The 17,485-nt window shown below is 42.0% G+C and overlaps 1 long non-coding RNA gene across 2 annotated transcripts in view; it reads right to left on the bottom strand.

Moving 5' to 3' along the window:
• The window catches only part of LOC309710603, a 61,885-nt gene that overhangs the window by 42,976 nt on the left and 1,424 nt on the right, over window positions 1-17,485 (bottom strand). The window lies entirely within an intron of this gene.

Raw genomic sequence — 17,485 nt, 5'->3', positions numbered from 1 at the left:
GATGGCTTACAGAAAGATGGTGAGAATGAGGGAAGACTCCAACCTCATGGTTCTGTGGTTTCACTCTCTCCTTTTAGCTGTGCAGGTCTCACAACAAACATATTGATCGTGTTTACATTAATGGCTACGTGGGGAGCAGCAGAGGAGAGGCCGGCCCTGCCTTTGCTGCAGTCGAGGAGGGCTAATCTTACGGCCAGACCTCCACCCACTGTCTGCTTTATTCCCATACTAAGTGGACAGGAAAGGTACACCAACAAACACCATCGCCTCGCATCTGCATGCTGTGGGAAAAAGATAAATCCATGCATGCAGTACTGTACACATGCTACACGTACACAGAGACAGAACAGAAAGATGAATGAAAAAAAGATGAGCCCATACTCATGAGAAGAACAGCAGGAGAAGTGCTGCACACATGCTCATTCAAGCACAGGTAAATTACAGCACATAGTCTGGTAAACTGTGACCCAAGCAGACAGGCTTAAAAGCATGAAGGAAATCATCCAGTTGTGGTGGAGCGGAAAAAATAATTGCACGAGAATCAATGTTCTTTGTCTCGGTCTAATAAGGGAAACATCAGGGAGTGAGGGAAGAAATGCTTTAAAATCCTGAAAACTTTAGGTTGCAGCGAAGGCATACACTGAACCCCCGCAGCGTGCAGCTACTGTAGGGCGTTGGATCTGACGGTAATTAACAGAGTTTCCATCCGATGGCACTGGGTCCTGATGAGCTGTAGCTCACATAAAGGGCTTTTGATGCAGAAAAAAAAAGGCAACAAGTTCCCCACCCAATAAAATAGTCAGAGGTTTGATGCATGGTTACCAGTTAGTGAAAACACAGCTTCCAACTAAATGATCTGATCAGTCAGATGTTTCATATGTCCAAAAATCACCAAACAGAGCTTTACTGGTTTTAATGGGCTTAAAAGGAATTCTGGTAGACTTAATGGATGTTCAGCTGTGATATATATTTTAAAGCCTATTAGGCTAACATGCAAGCTAATGATCATATGCTTAGCCATGCAGCAGGCATGGAGGAGCAATAATTTGTGTGTGAAATATCTGACTCTTTAATAATGACTAAACACTTTTCCTGTGTTAAAGCACACCAAGTCAGTAAAATCACAGGCTCCACACACTGAGCTGAAAGACTTGTCAATGCTCTTTAAAGGCGAGAGGAGCTCCGGAGTTTGGGTGGTAAGTTTCACTGCATTTCTCCCTGCGAGTGATACATTTCACATTACACACTAATTTAATCCACTGATAATTAGCTGGTCTTCCAACCCAGAACCCAAACAGCACTGGGAGACCCTGAGTGATATACAGAGGAAAAAAATATATTGTGCAGTGCAGTAATTATATGGAGCGATTGATATATTGTATATGATACCTTTTGGGCTGGTGTTTGCAATATGCTAAGAAGGTCCAATAAGCGAGCAGCAAAATAAGCCACATTAAAATTCACTGAAACTGAAACCAAAGCCATCAAAGTTGGAAAATTCAGCAAAGTTTTTCATGAAAGTTTCTGCTGAAATGAGAATGTTAGATGAGCTGCTTGGAGAGTAAAACTGCAGTAAGATGAAGAGTTGTTTACATCCTGTTTTGACTGAGGGATTGCTTATGCTTGCTTTTCCTCTAATTTCCTCTAACGTTTTTCTTCTTAATCGAATTCTTCTCGTCTTAGGCAACAACAACTTCGAGAAATTGTTTGGGGATGAATCTGTTACCAAAATATCTTAAATATACATTTATTATTATTGTTTACTCAGATAGGTATATAGATATATACTTCTAAATAATCCTTACATTTAGGAAATATCGAGCAAAAACGTTACCTTTGCTTTACTTTTTTAATGTATTTAAATTTTTTACATGATCGGTTTTGCTGTTTTTTTGTCTTGTTGTGTCTTAACTCTTTTGAGCCTCTTGATTTGTAATGTTTTGTGTTTTCGATGCATTGATTAATATGACAACGGTTGTGGGTAGCAGTGCAGGACATAGTGGGAAAGCGCATAAATACACATAGAAATATAGCATAAATAGTTTCCTCCAGCCTCATATCCATTTCCCTTGGATCGCCACTGCTGACCTCATGACCTGTTAGATGTAGAGCTTCCAAAGACGCAAGCCTCATTACCCAGACTCCTCTCTGGCGGAGCGGGGTCTTATTTACCCCCGAGGAAGGACAGAAATAAACAAAGACCACCACTGATTGAGTGATGGAAACAAAACACCACTGCAGTAAAAGGTTACGATGCCCGACATCCTGTTCAGTGCCCACTGGCTTTCAATCATAAAAAAAGAAACACAATGTCGCTGACACTGTCTCAATTCTGACAAAAATGTCAGCCATAAACAACATTTACACATGTTAATTATCACAACAGCCATGTTAGAGTGTTAGTTATGGGTTACTGACTGGTTATAGACAAGCCGTCATTAGCAGTGAAAATGCACAATGTTCCAGCTATCAGTGTGCCATGTGCTACATCGGTAAATCAGTAGAACATTGGTAATAATTAAGACAAGTACTTTAAAAAGGCATACAGGCTCATGATATGGTGAATGCTTTTCCATTAGAAGACAAAGAGAAAGTTTGTGATGTTGCTCTTAGAGTCCACAGAGGGAGGAGGTCAGGGTGGTTGATGGGTCAACGAAGCGATCACCTTTAATGCAGGAATGCACTTAATAGTTTCCTGTTTCTGTCACTTTTGCTTTCTTTTGACAATTACCAAAGAACCAAAAACCCAAACGGCTCAAGCCTTTCCCCAACTTTGTCTGAAGCAGTGGTGGAAAACTAAAATTTTGAAACTCAGGAAATATTATACAGCTGCTCAAAGGTTAGCAGTCACTTTGACATGTCCTTGTACTTTTTGTGAAATTGAACAGAAATATTATAAATGATGGTTAATGATTAACTGGATCACTCATCATCAATCATTTATACAGGCACACAAAAGCCAACAACCACCGATCCTAAGTTCAACAATGTGTTTCCTCTGATAGTTTAGCATGTTTAAAAGTCCCTCAAAAAGAATTCCAGTTTAGTTGGAAGATGTAAATATGGTTCTTCCAATTAAAGAAGTCCCAAATAAATTTCACACCTGACCTGTTTAAAATGATTTCTGTTTCATTTTCCCACTGATTTCTTGCTCATTTAGAGCTCCCTTAGAGTTTTCTTTGTTTAAAAACAAATAAAACCACCAGACAAAGTTAAAAGTTGACAAACTCATCATCTAATTCAGACCATGGTAAACAAACTAGGTGTGAAAATGCTATAAGAAATTAGGCCTGTTACACGCGGCAAAGTGGAAAAAAGGATCTCACTGAACGGTGTATCTAAATCCCATCACAGAACATCAAAAACTGACTTTAACCAGAAAAGAAGAAAGACGTGTGAGATTCCAGAGAACAAACAAATAAAAGGAAAAGCACATCAGAGCCTCAAAGGTCCTCCGGTGGCAGCCTCGTTGATAATACCTTTGTGGGTCATCGTGGGACAAAAGCTGATGCTACAGGCATTCAGCTGGTCACATTTATAGTTTTTTTATGTCTGTTTGAGGTCTACGTCCTGATCTGTGATCAGCCCGACCCTAAACTAGCCCTGATGCTATTGAAATACATGCTTTATTTTCATACTTACATTTCACCCTCCCCCAAAAAAGTCCTTTTTGTCTAGGCCTTTAGTAATCATCAGTGAGGTCTTAGATCTCACACGGTTAATTGGTGTAATTGTACATAATCGGAAAGACCTTCAACGTAATAGACTTGTGTAGGGTAATACCAAAACACAGGCATTGTTGTTGCTGAGAGCTGGCCTTTGTGCAATAAAAATCCTCATTGAATAATGATGTTTATGTTGATGTGTCCATAAATCAGAAATGATCATGTACAATATTTTGGATCAATTAGCATAAATAGTCCACAAGTGTGAGTCTAAGTTTTCTTTGGATTTCTTTGTTTGTGGCTTTGTTGAGAATCTGTTCATACTCAGAGATTTGCCAGCACCGTCTGCATCGTACGTACAAACAGACAGAAATTAAATCTCACCAATCACTGTTAGGGATAGTTTCTTTCCTGTTTTAAAAGATGATATTGTGAGATCTCTAAGAGCTGCTGTCACTAAACAAAGGCACCATCTCCTGCTGGTGAAATTGATAGGCACTATTTGTAGTTATATGAATGAAGAAGAGCATCCACAGGTGACATCAGGGGTCAGCGTGGCAGGAAAAACCTCCGGGTGTGACGAGGGCGAGGTTGGGTGAGCAAATCAATGAGACGAGAAGCTGGTATTGATCCTGCTTGGATTTATCCCCCACGCCCCTCCAATGTCAACATGGAGCGTCAGTATGAAGAGGAGACTGCACCCTGTTTGCCCTGAGAGCACCGGGATAAATCTCGGTCTTTCTTCTGCAGCTCATTTAGTGAAGGATATAATGGTGTGAGTAGGCTGAGAGACTGTTAGCAAACCATTCTGTTGAACAGACTGTAAATCTTTTGTCCTGCTCTAGATCCGGCATCTATTTGCTGAAAATAAAAATCTGAGTTATGAATTTGAAGTGGGCACACGAGCGGCTGTAGCGCATGCCAAATAATTTGTTCGCCGTTGGTTACATGAAATTTGCACATTCATTACCTCCAGCGCCACGTAGAAACCACTGTTAGTGCGAAACCACTTCATAAAACGCTGATGTAACAACCATTAGGATCAATCAATAACCATCACCATTAAAAGGAACAACTCAATAAGGAGTGTTAAATGAGGAGTGCTCAATCTTGTCTGATATAAATAGAAAATATAAACATAAATAAATCAGTTGGTAGTAATTCCCATGACATCAAGAGAGTAGAATCGCAACCTGTAAGATGAGAAGCCCCTCTTTAAAGGGGCACTACGCTGTTTTTTTACATATCAAAGTCCTCAAAAATATTCTGAATATGAGGAGAACTCACTGAAGCAGGCCACGAAGGAGCTCTGAAAGGACAAATTTAACCAGATGAAAGCGTCAAGGTTATGTCAACTTTCAATGCTTCAAGAATGAAAGCCTGCATTATAAAATGGTGTGTGGATTTACAAAGAAGATAATGTTTTGTGGGTGGACAGGCTTTTTTTTTTTCAATGTACAAATTTGACAGATGCGAATCTGGAGAATGAATCATACTGAGGATTAAAGGTCCAGATGTCAAAGCGTCTGCACATGCTACTACCTCTCACAAGCCTTTCCAGACTTGAATTGCAATATTAAACTTGTTAAAGCAGGAGTGTCAATCATATCTGGCCCACTGAACGGCTTTGGACAATGTGAAGGAGGACTTTTAACTGTAGACTTTTAACTGTATTTTAAGTTTTACAGCTTTTTGTATTGATCAAGATCTCACCGATGGCAGTAAATAAAGAGTTTCCATTTTATAATTATAGGGCAAACAAAGGGCTAACAGAATCTTTTCTGGAATTTTACACATTTATTTCTTACCGTTTAAGATGTAGTGTTGAAATCGCACTTCTTTTTGTTATTTTTAAACATTGCAGTGATTAAATCTGTCGTTAAACTTCTTTACACAGACAGAAAGGACAGCTTTGCTGGTCCGTTTATCATACAGAAAACACTGTATCGCTTCATCAGCTTCAGTGCAGTTGTCATGTCTTTAACCAGTCCTTTTGATTTATTTATTTATTTTAATCACTACGCCTTTGATTCTTACATCTTCTTTATCAGTATTTGAAGGTTGCTGCTGTAAGCTACCACCCCCAGTTTTTAATTTAATTTTCCTGACATGTTTTGCTACACCTTATCAGTAGGGGGTGCCGCAGCACCCTCTGCACCCCACTTCCTGTAGCCATGCATGACTGTGCAAAAGACTGACGAACTTTGATTTTTGTGTCTTTTGTGATGCGCTCAACTCAAAGTGAATTACTTTTTAAAGCACCCTGAAAACACTTGTGTTACATACAATACATGGTGTTGTGTATCAGTAGATCCCTTGCAGCAGATCAATATACAACAAGAACATTAATGACATAGTAGCTCATTTGCCACACAGTCCATAAATGTTACCCTGACCTTGACCTTGTGTACAATTTGGGTGGAGCTAAGATAGGTCCCAGTGCTCCCATGACCCGGAAATAAATAGACGGGAAAAAAATGGCTGGTTGGCTGGTTGGATGGAACTATTGGATGGATGGACTCATTAGATGATCATTGCATGTAAGTTTTATCATTTTCATACTGTAATAGCAGTCCTTTGGTCAGATGAGCTTATGTCATTTTCAGATCCAAAGTGTTTTAATCAGGTGGCGTGGTGGTACAGTGCTTAGTTCTTGCCTCACACCAATGAGGTCCTGGGTTTGAATCCAGTCTGTGTGGAGTTTGCACTCTCTCCCTGTGTCTCCATGCATTCACTCCAGGTACTGTTGCTTCCTCCCACAGTTAAAGGACAGACATGGCCCTTGAAATCTTCAGAAAGAAAGTGTCCTTTTCCACTCATATATGTGAAACCCAAATCCATTGGGGAGTGTCATGAGAATGACAGCAACAAGGAAGGCTCAGCAGTGTGTGACTGAGTCAGTAAACAATGAGATCAGCCTAAAGTGTGAGAGAGTACGTGAGCACTGCTCGAGTGTTTGCTTTGGTCATGTCAGTGAGATTTACCAGCAGGGCAAAATCCTGGCAAGAGCCAGTACACCTCTACATTTGTTGAGGTCGCCTTGTTGACAGATAGGCGAGCAAACAAGTGAGTAAGGAGGAATGAGGACGCGAATGACTAATCGAATAATCCAGTGAGTAAAAAAGGTGACAGAGAGGTCGTCTTTGTAACTGTAACCTTGAGTGGCGACAGACACTTGCGGTGTTGAAGAGTGGAGCGAGGAGTGTGTGAAAGGCACCTCCAGAAGTTCTCATCGATCACTGGATCATATGGGAGCTCTGAGGAGGTTCAGTCGAGCTGCAGCTGACGAGCAGAAAAGAGGCCACTCACTGTAAAGCACCTGCACAAATGCACAAATGCAGTGCGTCTCACAGATGGATACAGCTTTAACACCCCTGTACTGCTGCATACACACAAAAAACAGAAAAATAGACAGTGACCAGGTCCTTCCACACACAAATCCAAACACACACTCACTACAGCAGAATGTGTCTGCTGTCGGCCCAGTGTGGGACAGGACACCAACCGGGCCCTCCACAAATGCTGTTAATCTCAGACACAGCACCTTGTCATTGCGTGTTGCAAAGAGAGGATGTGTGATGTAGAAAGACGAGCGCCTGTGTGTGTCACAGCGCTTCATTTGCATCTTTAAGCGCTACCTCTCATCAGACTTCCTAGGACTAAATTACACAGAGGTCTACATCTACAACTGTTTATGTTAGGAGTAAAAGAAATAAAAATAAAGCTATAGTACAAAGAGGTAGATGTAGTGCTGATACCTCTTTAATAGTACCTCGGTATATGGTGGTTTCTGGGAATGATGTGAAATACATTTCAGGGTCACTCCAAGGTTATATCTGGGTTCCCTGGTGGGCAAACACCAGATGTAAGTGAAAAGAGCATCTTTCCCCAAGGTAGGATGACTAACTAGGAGTTGCTAGGAGACCATGATTGGTGTGTGTGCGTGTGTATGTGTGTGTCTGTGTGTGAGCGACACAAGTGTGCATGCTTGTGTGTGTATGTCTTCATTCATTGTCTGGAAGGCCCATCTGTTTTTTTTGTTTTTTGTTTTTTTTTTCCTTGAAGAAGGAAATGTGTTCATAGTGACAGGTGTTTTGTAGTCGGACAGAACATATGGGGCTCACTGGTGAAAATGCCACGAAGTACATTCATCTAAACTTTTAAACAACACATGAAAGAAGAGCAAAACAATCAACAGTATTTATAAAAATGTCAAAAAACACAGTTAGTTAAACATTTGGCTGTGTAGAGTGGCAGATTATATCCAGGAGAAGGCAAATAGTCAATGTGTTAGATCCAAACTCAAACCAGATCAAGACACAGCGGACTGACTGTACAAACAATACAGGTGGGCTCAGGGCACAGGTAGGAAAGGCAAATCAGCAAATCAGAGGACATCCAAAGACAGGAAACACATAAGGAAAAGCAATTATCAACTTAAAACAGGAAGTTGAAACAAGGAAGACAGGAGGTACTAACAAAACAGAGGCAGAAAAAAGCTCGGAAACACTGGGAATACTAGGAAAAATAATAACATTACAAACACAAGAAAGAACATCATCAAAATCAAAGCAGTGACAAAAACTCAGTAATCAATAACAAAAAAACCCAAAATATATGGATGTGATTGGTGAATTGTCTCTTTAAGGGAAAAACCTCCATCTATATTCTTATCACTGTTTGTCCCTGTGTGCTAGTGATTTTAAATATCTTCTTATAAGTTATGTAGTTATATATCTTATAAGATATTAGCCAGCTGAAGAAACCTAATGCACAAGCAGCAAAAGAAGATGAACATGAGCACTGGGCTACCTTCACCAACAGGAGTTGCTTGGCTATGGAGACCCATGGTATGAAGCTCGCGGCTCACACCGTTTGTACTGATGTTAATGTCAGAGGAGGTTTGGCCGGTTAGGCGACAACACTCTGTAACTTATCGAGGTCTGAGTTGCTATGGTTCCTAAATGCTCCTGCTTTGCAATAATACCACTTAGAGCTGATCATGGAACATCTAGGTGTAAAGAGACAAGCTGTCTGATTGTTAGCTTTCTATCACAGCACCACACTTGAAATCAGTGAGCACTCTCGAACGACCCATTCTTTCATGAATGGATGTAAAAGCAGACTGCATAGTTAGGTGCTTGAGTTTATGCACCTGTAGCAAAGGGACCGAAAACTGATTATGGGCTTTGCTAAAGTTTGCCAAGGATGCATAAATGTGAGTCTTGCACAAGCAGGTTTTTACAGAGAGAGAGAGCGACAGAGCGAGAGATGAGGCCTTTCCTGAACCTTTTCCAAACTCCACAGGCTGCCACGATCAAGGGTGTATATTTTATCAAGGTCTGCCAGCTAGGCTACTCTCACAGCCCTATCCTCTGCCAAAACACAAATATGGAGGGAGTGAGAGTGAAAGACTGGGAGAGTGTAGAGAAAGTTGGGGAGACACAAAATGGAAACAGAGGATGGAGGAGAGTATGATTTGACACCGTTCATTTGTGCGGTTCACACAGCAGATTTCAATCCAAACCGATTGCAGATTAAGTGCTTTTTTTTTTTTTAAAGGATGGCATGTCATGTCAGCAGCACCCCTTTGAACACTGCGTGGTCATGGACTAACATTGTTGCAGGAAATGAATACGGCAGCGTCGCTTGCTGTGCTACATGCTGTTATGTGCGCGAGTCTATTAGCCAGGACAGCCTGTGCTATTGTTATTGATGCTCCTATTTAGGTAGACATAATTGAATTCCAAAATACAATATCAGTCATTCATCACATTGAGGGTTGACATTTCGATCAGATTATTGATGCCCATTCAAGTGAATTAAGAAAAGTGGGGGGAAAAAATCAAACGTACATATCGAAAATGGCTAAAAACACGATTAGGATTTCTGTTAGAAGCGATAAGCGGTAAATGACGTCAGTTGCCTGACCGGCTTCACTGCCTACACCTGTAATCTGCATCCGTTTGTGAAATAAATGTTTGGAGCTTATTCACACTAAGTCACATTTCAAGCACGGCTGACGCGCTCTGGCCATTGCTGAATCAGTGATGAACTCTGGCTTCAAATCAGTCACACCAGGAAAACAGAGGAGCGGAAGAAAAAGTAGGAGGGTCAGTTGCTCAAAGTTTCAAATTCAAACTAGTAAAAATCTGATGACCTTTGGAAGTCTAATACTGAAAGTGAAATATAGGCTGCTACATAGTTTTTTCGCAGCCTCTGACAAATGCTACACTGTTCGTCTTTCATCTTTGACTCCGAGGCGGTTTGATAAATTGAGTGGGGCCTTTTTTCTTCTCTTATAGTGCAGTGTCGATTAAAGGTCTATGTTTTTTCTATATCGATAGCCTCTTATAACGGTGAATGCCATATTTGAGATGCCCTATTGATTGCAGAAGGAGGGATTTGTCTTTCAGCTTGGCCCTGCTTAAACTAGTTAGAAAAATGGTCTTTGCCTCTAAAATGCTCTGGGAGTTTAAAAAAAAAAAGGGTTAAAACTCATCTCAAAGACACGAAAAGAGAGGGAAGGCCTGGCAAGGACAAAGTATTGATCCTCTCCTGGGTTTACTGCCGGCGTTTCATACAGAGGTTCATAATTTCCTTTCAATTGTACATCTCTTTCTCTGTCCCACCCCCTGCGTCTTCTGGCCTCTTTCTACTTCTGTTTGTCCTAAAATGTGACCGGAGGTGTGAATTATGTAATCCCAAATGCTTGTTGTTCACCTCTTAAGTGTGAATTAGTGTTCTGGCCCAGTATGAACTGATTACACATCTGTTCTTGTGTTTTGGCACCACGACAGCGTTACTTATGCAGCTTGGTGTCATGAACTGGCACACGAATGACACACCAAGTCATTTTGTGTGTTACAGCTTAGTCACACTAGTGTAAAAATAGTAACCTCCTTGCAACTAGGAAAAGATGGTTGTCTGGCAAATGCCTTTAATTTTTCTTTTTGCATTCAGCAACCAATTGCAACACGATGATTGCGCAGGTCAGCGGGAGGGAACAACCAGTCTCTAACCAGCGCAAATAATCGGAGTCAGTCTGAGCTGATGAGCACAACCTGTTAGTTTCTTTGCAATTGAGGACTTGACTCAACTAGTTTCCAGCTGGTTATATTCTATTTATATTACTACAGGGAGTGCAGAATTATTAGGCAAATGAGTATTTTGTCCACATCATCCTCTTCATGCATGTTGTCTTACTCCAAGCTGTATAGGCTCGAAAGCCTACTACCAATTAAGCATATTAGGTGATGTGCATCGCTGTAATGAGAAGGGGTGTGGTCTAATGACATCAACACCCTATATCAGGTGTGCATAATTATTAGGCAACGTCCTTTCCTTTGGCAAAATGGGTCAAAAGAAGGACTTGACAGGCTCAGAAAAGTCAAAAATAGTGAGATATCTTGCAGAGGGATGCAGCAGTGTCAAAATTGCAAAGCTTCTGAAGCGTGATCGTCGAACAATCAAGCGTTTCATTCAAAATAGTCAACAGGGTCGCAAGAAGCATGTGGAAAAACCAAGGCGCAAAATAACTGCCCATGAACTGAGAAAAGTCAAGCGTGCAGCTGCCAAGATGCCACTTGCCACCAGTTTGGCCATATTTCAGAGCTGCAACATCACTGGAGTGCCCAAAAGCACAAGGTGTGCAATACTCAGAGACATGGCCAAGGTAAGAAAGGCTGAAAGACGACCACCACTGAACAAGACACACAAGCTGAAACGTCAAGACTGGGCCAAGAAATATCTCAAGACTGATTTTTCTAAGGTTTTATGGACTGATGAAATGAGAGTGAGTCTTGATGGGCCAGATGGATGGGCCCGTGGCTGGATTGGTAAAGGGCATAGAGCTCCAGTCCGACTCAGACGCCAGCAAGGTGGAGGTGGAGTACTGGTTTGGGCTGGTATCATCAAAGATGAGCTTGTGGGGCCTTTTCGGGTTGAGGATGGAGTCAAGCTCAACTCCCAGTCCTACTGCCAGTTTCTGGAAGACACCTTCTTCAAGCAGTGGTACAGGAAGAAGTCTGCATCCTTCAAGAAAAACATGATTTTCATGCAGGACAATGCTCCATCACACGCGTCCAAGTACTCCACAGCGTGGGTGGCAAGAAAGGGTATAAAAGAAGAAAAACTAATGACATGGCCTCCTTGTTCACCTGATCTGAACCCCATTGAGAACCTGTGGTCCATCATCAAATGTGAGATTTACAAGGAGGGAAAACAGTACACCTCTCTGAACAGTGTCTGGGAGGCTGTGGTTGCTGCTGCACGCAATGTTGATGGTGAACAGATCAAAACACTGACAGAATCCATGGATGGCAGGCTTTTGAGTGTCCTTGCAAAGAAAGGTGGCTATATTGGTCGCTGATTTGTTTTTGTTTTGTTTTTGAATGTCAGAAATGTATATTTGTGAATGTGGAGATGTTATATTGGTTTCACTGGTAAAAATAAATAATTGAAATGGGTATATATTTGTTTTTTGTTAAGTTGCCTAATAATTATGCACAGTAATAGTCACCTGCACACACAGATATCCCCCTAAAATAGCTAAAACTAAAAACAAACTAAAAACTACTTCCAAAAACATTCAGCTTTGATATTAATGAGTTTTTTGGGTTCATTGAGAACATGGTTGTTGTTCAATAATAAAATTATTCCTCAAAAATACAACTTGCCTAATAATTCTGCACTCCCTGCATATAGAGTGCCGAATTTCTTTGTCGGACCTATGACGGTCCAGCTGAACTCTGAATGTAAGTACTAAATATAAATTTCTGTCTAAATGCCAACAGATTCACAACAAGTAGCAACAGATTTTGCAATTTTTGCTGATTTTTCACAGTTCATTGCCAAACTACTGCAAACAGAATTCATGCAATTGCCAACTTGACCTCATTCAATCTCAAATCAAACAATCTCACACTTATGAAAGACTGATTCCTTTTTGTATTGCTATTTTATGTCCATTTTGTTGCAGTCTCTTTAGAGACAGTAGCTGACTGTGAGTGATCGCAGACCTGCTCCCATCTGTTGTGTTCCGTAATGTTTATATCATATTGCACCACTAGAGGGTGGTGTCGCAAAATAAGAGGTAAAGTGGAGCCGGAAAAGGTTTAGAGAATAGAAAGAGATAGAATACAGTTAGGTGGCTAGCTGATAGCCGATGTGTGTCACTGTTATCCCTTGGATGTTAGTCTGTGCTGAATTCATTAAAGAGCACTGTTCTTCATGAGGACTGGTTATTACCGCCCACCATTACATTTTGGCGACGAGTAACCCTGCGTGTTTTTTTTTCTCTGCTTTGAGTTTTTTTGCCGAGTCATCATGACTGCAAACGTCCATCCGCCACCGATGTTTTTGCCTTGCCCTGGAGACCCTCCTTTGCCATTCAACATGTGGATGCGTATGTTCAACAATTATTTGCTTGTGATCAATGCAACAGGGAATGCTTGGCCTGAAGCACGAAGAAGAGCTACTTTACTTCACTGCTTAGGAACTGAGGGACAAAGGATTTTCTACTCACTGCCAAATACAGGTGACACTTTCGCCTCTGCTGTTACTGCCCTAGAGCAATACTTTTCACCCAAGGTAAATGTTGTTGTGGAAAGACATGCTTTCAGACAGCGAACACAAGCTTCACATGAGACTGTTATCCAGTATGTGGCCAGCTTGCGTGACCTTGCTTCTAAATGTGAGTTTGATGACAGGACAGAAGAAATGATCCGTGATCAGCTAGTTGAACATGTGTCTAGCCCCAGCATAAGAGAAAGACTCTTGCTGGAACCTGATTTGACACTAGATAAAGCTGTTACACTGGCAACACAAACGGAATCTGCAGTTCAACAAGCTAAATCCATAGCTGCAGACAGTAGTACCCCAGTCCAAGCTGTGCAGTCTCACTCGCACTCCATGCAGAGGAAACATAAGTACAATGCTCACCCTGCAAAGCCATCTCATGCAACAAAAACATCTAAGAACTGTTTTAGATGTGGTTCAAACAGTCATTTAGCCAACTTTCGTCAGTGTCCTGCTGCCAAAGCTACTTGTAAACTGTGTCATAAAATTGGACATTTTGCTCGTGTCTGCTGCTCATCCAAGACAAGAGATGTACGGGAAGTCCATTTACCAAAACTCACAGTCCTTTACTTAACAGATCCTTCTCATGCATCAAAAGGATTGCAATGCAGCATAAATGTGAGCACACCTACGTCATCAGCTAAGGATATTGAACTGATTGTGGACACAGGTTCTGCAGTTTCTATCCTGCCTAACCACATCTACGAAGAGCACTTCAGTGGTACGCCACTAAAACCACCTGACCTTCAACTAGTTACATACACAAAGAAAACAATCCCTGTGTTAGGCTGCCTGCAAGTCACAGTGAGCAGAGGAAATGCATCTGCCTCAGCTGTGTTCTTTGTTGTAAGGAAAGGAACTCCTCTTCTTGGAAGAGATCTGATGGAAGCGCTGAATGTCAGCATTGCAGGCAATACTATTCTACCTCCATGTACTGATCCTACTGCTTCTGTGATGTCTACAAATCCATCACCTGCTTCTTGCATCCCTGCTGCCCCAGATATTGGCTGTGTGCGTGCCTTTGTGCATAAAGTGAAAGTTGACCCAACAGTCAAACCTGTGCGTCAGAAGCTGCGACGTCTCCCGTTTGCTGTGAGGGCTTCAGTTTCAGCAGAACTGGATCGTTTACTCAAAGCTGGTGTCATTGAACGGATTGATGCATCACCATGGGTATCCCCAATTGTTGTGACAGGACGGAAAACTGGTGGAATAAGGCTGTGTGCAGACCTCCGTGAACCAAACAAAGCTGTGATCACTGATTGCTACCCCTTACCACATGTGGATGAATTGTTTGCCAGCTTACAGGGTGCAAAAGTGTTTTCTACAATTGATCTTGCAAATGCATACTACCAGCTGCCCCTGCATGAAGATAGCAGAGATTTGAGAGCATTCATTACACATGATGGACTCTTCAGATTCTGTAGAGTACCTTATGGACTGGCCTCTGCCCCCTCAGCTTTTCAGAAAATGATGGCTGAAATTCTTAAAGACCTCCCAGGTGTCCAAAACTACCTGGATGACCTTATTGTCTACAGTAAAAGTGCAGCTGAGCATGACCAAAACCTTAGCACTGTCCTGCAGAAGCTCAAAGATGCTGGACTTGTGCTTAATGAAAACAAATGCCATTTTAGGAAGACATCGCTACGCTTCCTAGGTCATGTTGTCACTGCTGATGGCATTCTTCCTGATGAGGAGCATATGGATGCTGTTTTGAGAGCCCCTCCCCCATCTGATGCTGTTGCTCTGAGATCCTTCCTGGGCTTGGTGTCATGGTACTCCAAGTTCTTGCCAAACTTTGCAACTGTTGTAGCCCCTATGCGTGCCTGTGCTAACGACAAGAACACTTTAGATGCACAAGCGAGCTTTGAAGAAGTAAAAAAACTCCTGGTGAATAGTTCTGCACTGGCACTGTTTGACCCTGCCTTGCGTGTCGTGATCTCTACTGATGCAAGTGACTATGGGCTTGGTGCTGTATTTGCTCAAGTGCAACCTGATGGCACAGAAAAACCTGTGGCGTTTGCTTCCCGCACACTGTCTGCAACAGAACAAAAGTACTCAACTGTTGAAAAAGAAGCTTATGCTTGTGTGTGGGCTGCAGAGAAATGGAGAACGTATTTGTGGGGCCGACGTTTTACTCTGCGGACAGACCACCAAGCTCTGACAACACTGCTGAGCACCAAAGGGATTAATAGGGCTGGAATGCGCATCGCCCGCTGGTCATTTGTTAAAATGATAAAAGAACAAGGACAGACAACTTAGGTTAATCACAGTTACCTTTTTGCATAACAACTGCGGGGGAAAGTCAAAAAAGGACACTTTAAAAAAAAAATATTTTTGCTCATCAGTTAAAATGATTATTTTGCACGGAATGGACCACCAGTAGTTGGCACCAGTTACATTTCACTGTTATTGTCGTTGTTCTTTACATCCACAAAATCAAACTGATGCTAATTCTGCCGTCTCCCCAAACTGAGCTACATAAGTGCACTGACATAAAAGAAGGCAGATGTTTAGCCACCGTGACATAGCCCGTTGACTTAGGTACCTGCATTTTCAAGGTTCAATGTAGTGTTTAGTTTAGTGTTTTGGCTGTCACAGTGTTGCCTTTTTTCAGTTAGACATTATTGTTTTTTGGAGGTTAGCAAGCTCTGTTAGCAAGCTGCATCCGCACAAGTAAACAGACTAATAAAATCACTAGAATTTCATCCACCAAAACTAAATGCACAAACTTTTGTGTAAAGCAAGCCATAATATTTGCCAGAAACGCCCATTAAAATGCTTGGAAAGACACCAAAAATAAATATACTGGTTGCTCCAATAAGCGGATTTCATCTGCTATTCCCAAAATCCAGCATTCAGGTGAAAGAATACTGGAGCATGACAACTTCTCACACGCTGAGGAGTTGTCATGAAGGTTGGGGACTTACCCATTAAGGCCAAGAACATTTTAGTATCTAGTAAACAAGCGTTTAATGCTATAAAGTTGGGCATCTTATCATGGAGCTAGGCCCCAAGTGTCCACTAGAGGAACTAAAGTTTTTGGCACTTCTGGGTTGGCTCTCATTTTGCAGCCCTGGAGGTTGCTGCTTGCCTGACAGTTGTATTTGCTTCAGAAGCATGACAGTAAGATTTTTAAGTATAGTTTTTAAGTATAGTTTCTAAACAATGGTAATGTTAATCATAACAAAGTGCACAATTAACAAAAAACAAAGAAGTAACCTGAGTACTATAACAAGTGATTATTGTATGGCTCCAAAAGTTGATTCTGTTCATCTGGACGTAGCGTTTTGTGGGAGAAACGTTTCGTCACTCATCCAAGTGACTTCTTCAGTCTCAGCTGACTGCAGGTTTCCCCCAACCTTATAAAGAGTACATTTGCATAACTGGGTGTCATCAGGACGCTACAACACAGAGCGAACACCATCCCCACTGACACAGCGGCCAGGGAGGCAGAAGAACAGCACATCAAGAAGGCCCAGAGTAAATGTGGTGACCAAAAGAAAGCTCCAGCCGATCCAGGAGAGAAGGACAACCGCTGCCTAAGCGAAAACCTGTAGTGATCCCGTACGTGTCAGGAGTATCGGAGCATTTGAGACGCATTTTTTCTAAACACCGGGTCTCTGTGGCTTCAAAACACGCTGCGCCAAAAACTGGTCCACCCCAAGGATCGGGTCCCCCGACACAAACAGAGTAACATAGTGTACGCTGTTAAGTGCCAGGAGGATTGCCAGGATTTATACATCGGGGAAACCAAACAACCTCTGGCTAAATGGATGGCACAACACAGAAGAGCCACCTCATCAGACCAGGACTCTGCAGTCTGTTTACACCTACAGGCCAGTGGACACTCTTTCAAGGATGAGGATGAACACATCCTGGACAGGGAGGAACGCTGGTTTGAGCGCGGAGTCAAGGAGGCCATTTACGTGAAAAGGGAAAGACCATCTCTGGATCGAGGAGGGGGCCTAAGGGTACATCTGTCACCATCTTACAATGCTGTGATAGCTGCCATTCCCCAGCTCTCTGTGAATGGTACTCATGGCCAGTGATCAGTGGGCTTTGATCAATGGTCATGAGAATTTGCATAATTAAGATTAAGGATCTGACCTCCCAGCCCATTGTTCCTTCAGTGGGCTGGTTTCACTCATTATGCAAATGTACTGTTTATAAGATTGGGGAAACCTGCAGTCACGATTGAGCATGCATCAAGACATTACCTCCAATGCATCACACAAGAAGTT

Source organism: Aulonocara stuartgranti, assembly GCF_965226115.1.
Source record: "Aulonocara stuartgranti genome assembly, chromosome: 7".
NCBI classification, from domain to species: Eukaryota; Metazoa; Chordata; class Actinopteri; order Cichliformes; family Cichlidae; genus Aulonocara; species Aulonocara stuartgranti.
The sequence above is the reverse complement of the archived record's forward strand: the minus strand, read 5'-3'. Positions and strand labels throughout refer to the sequence as shown.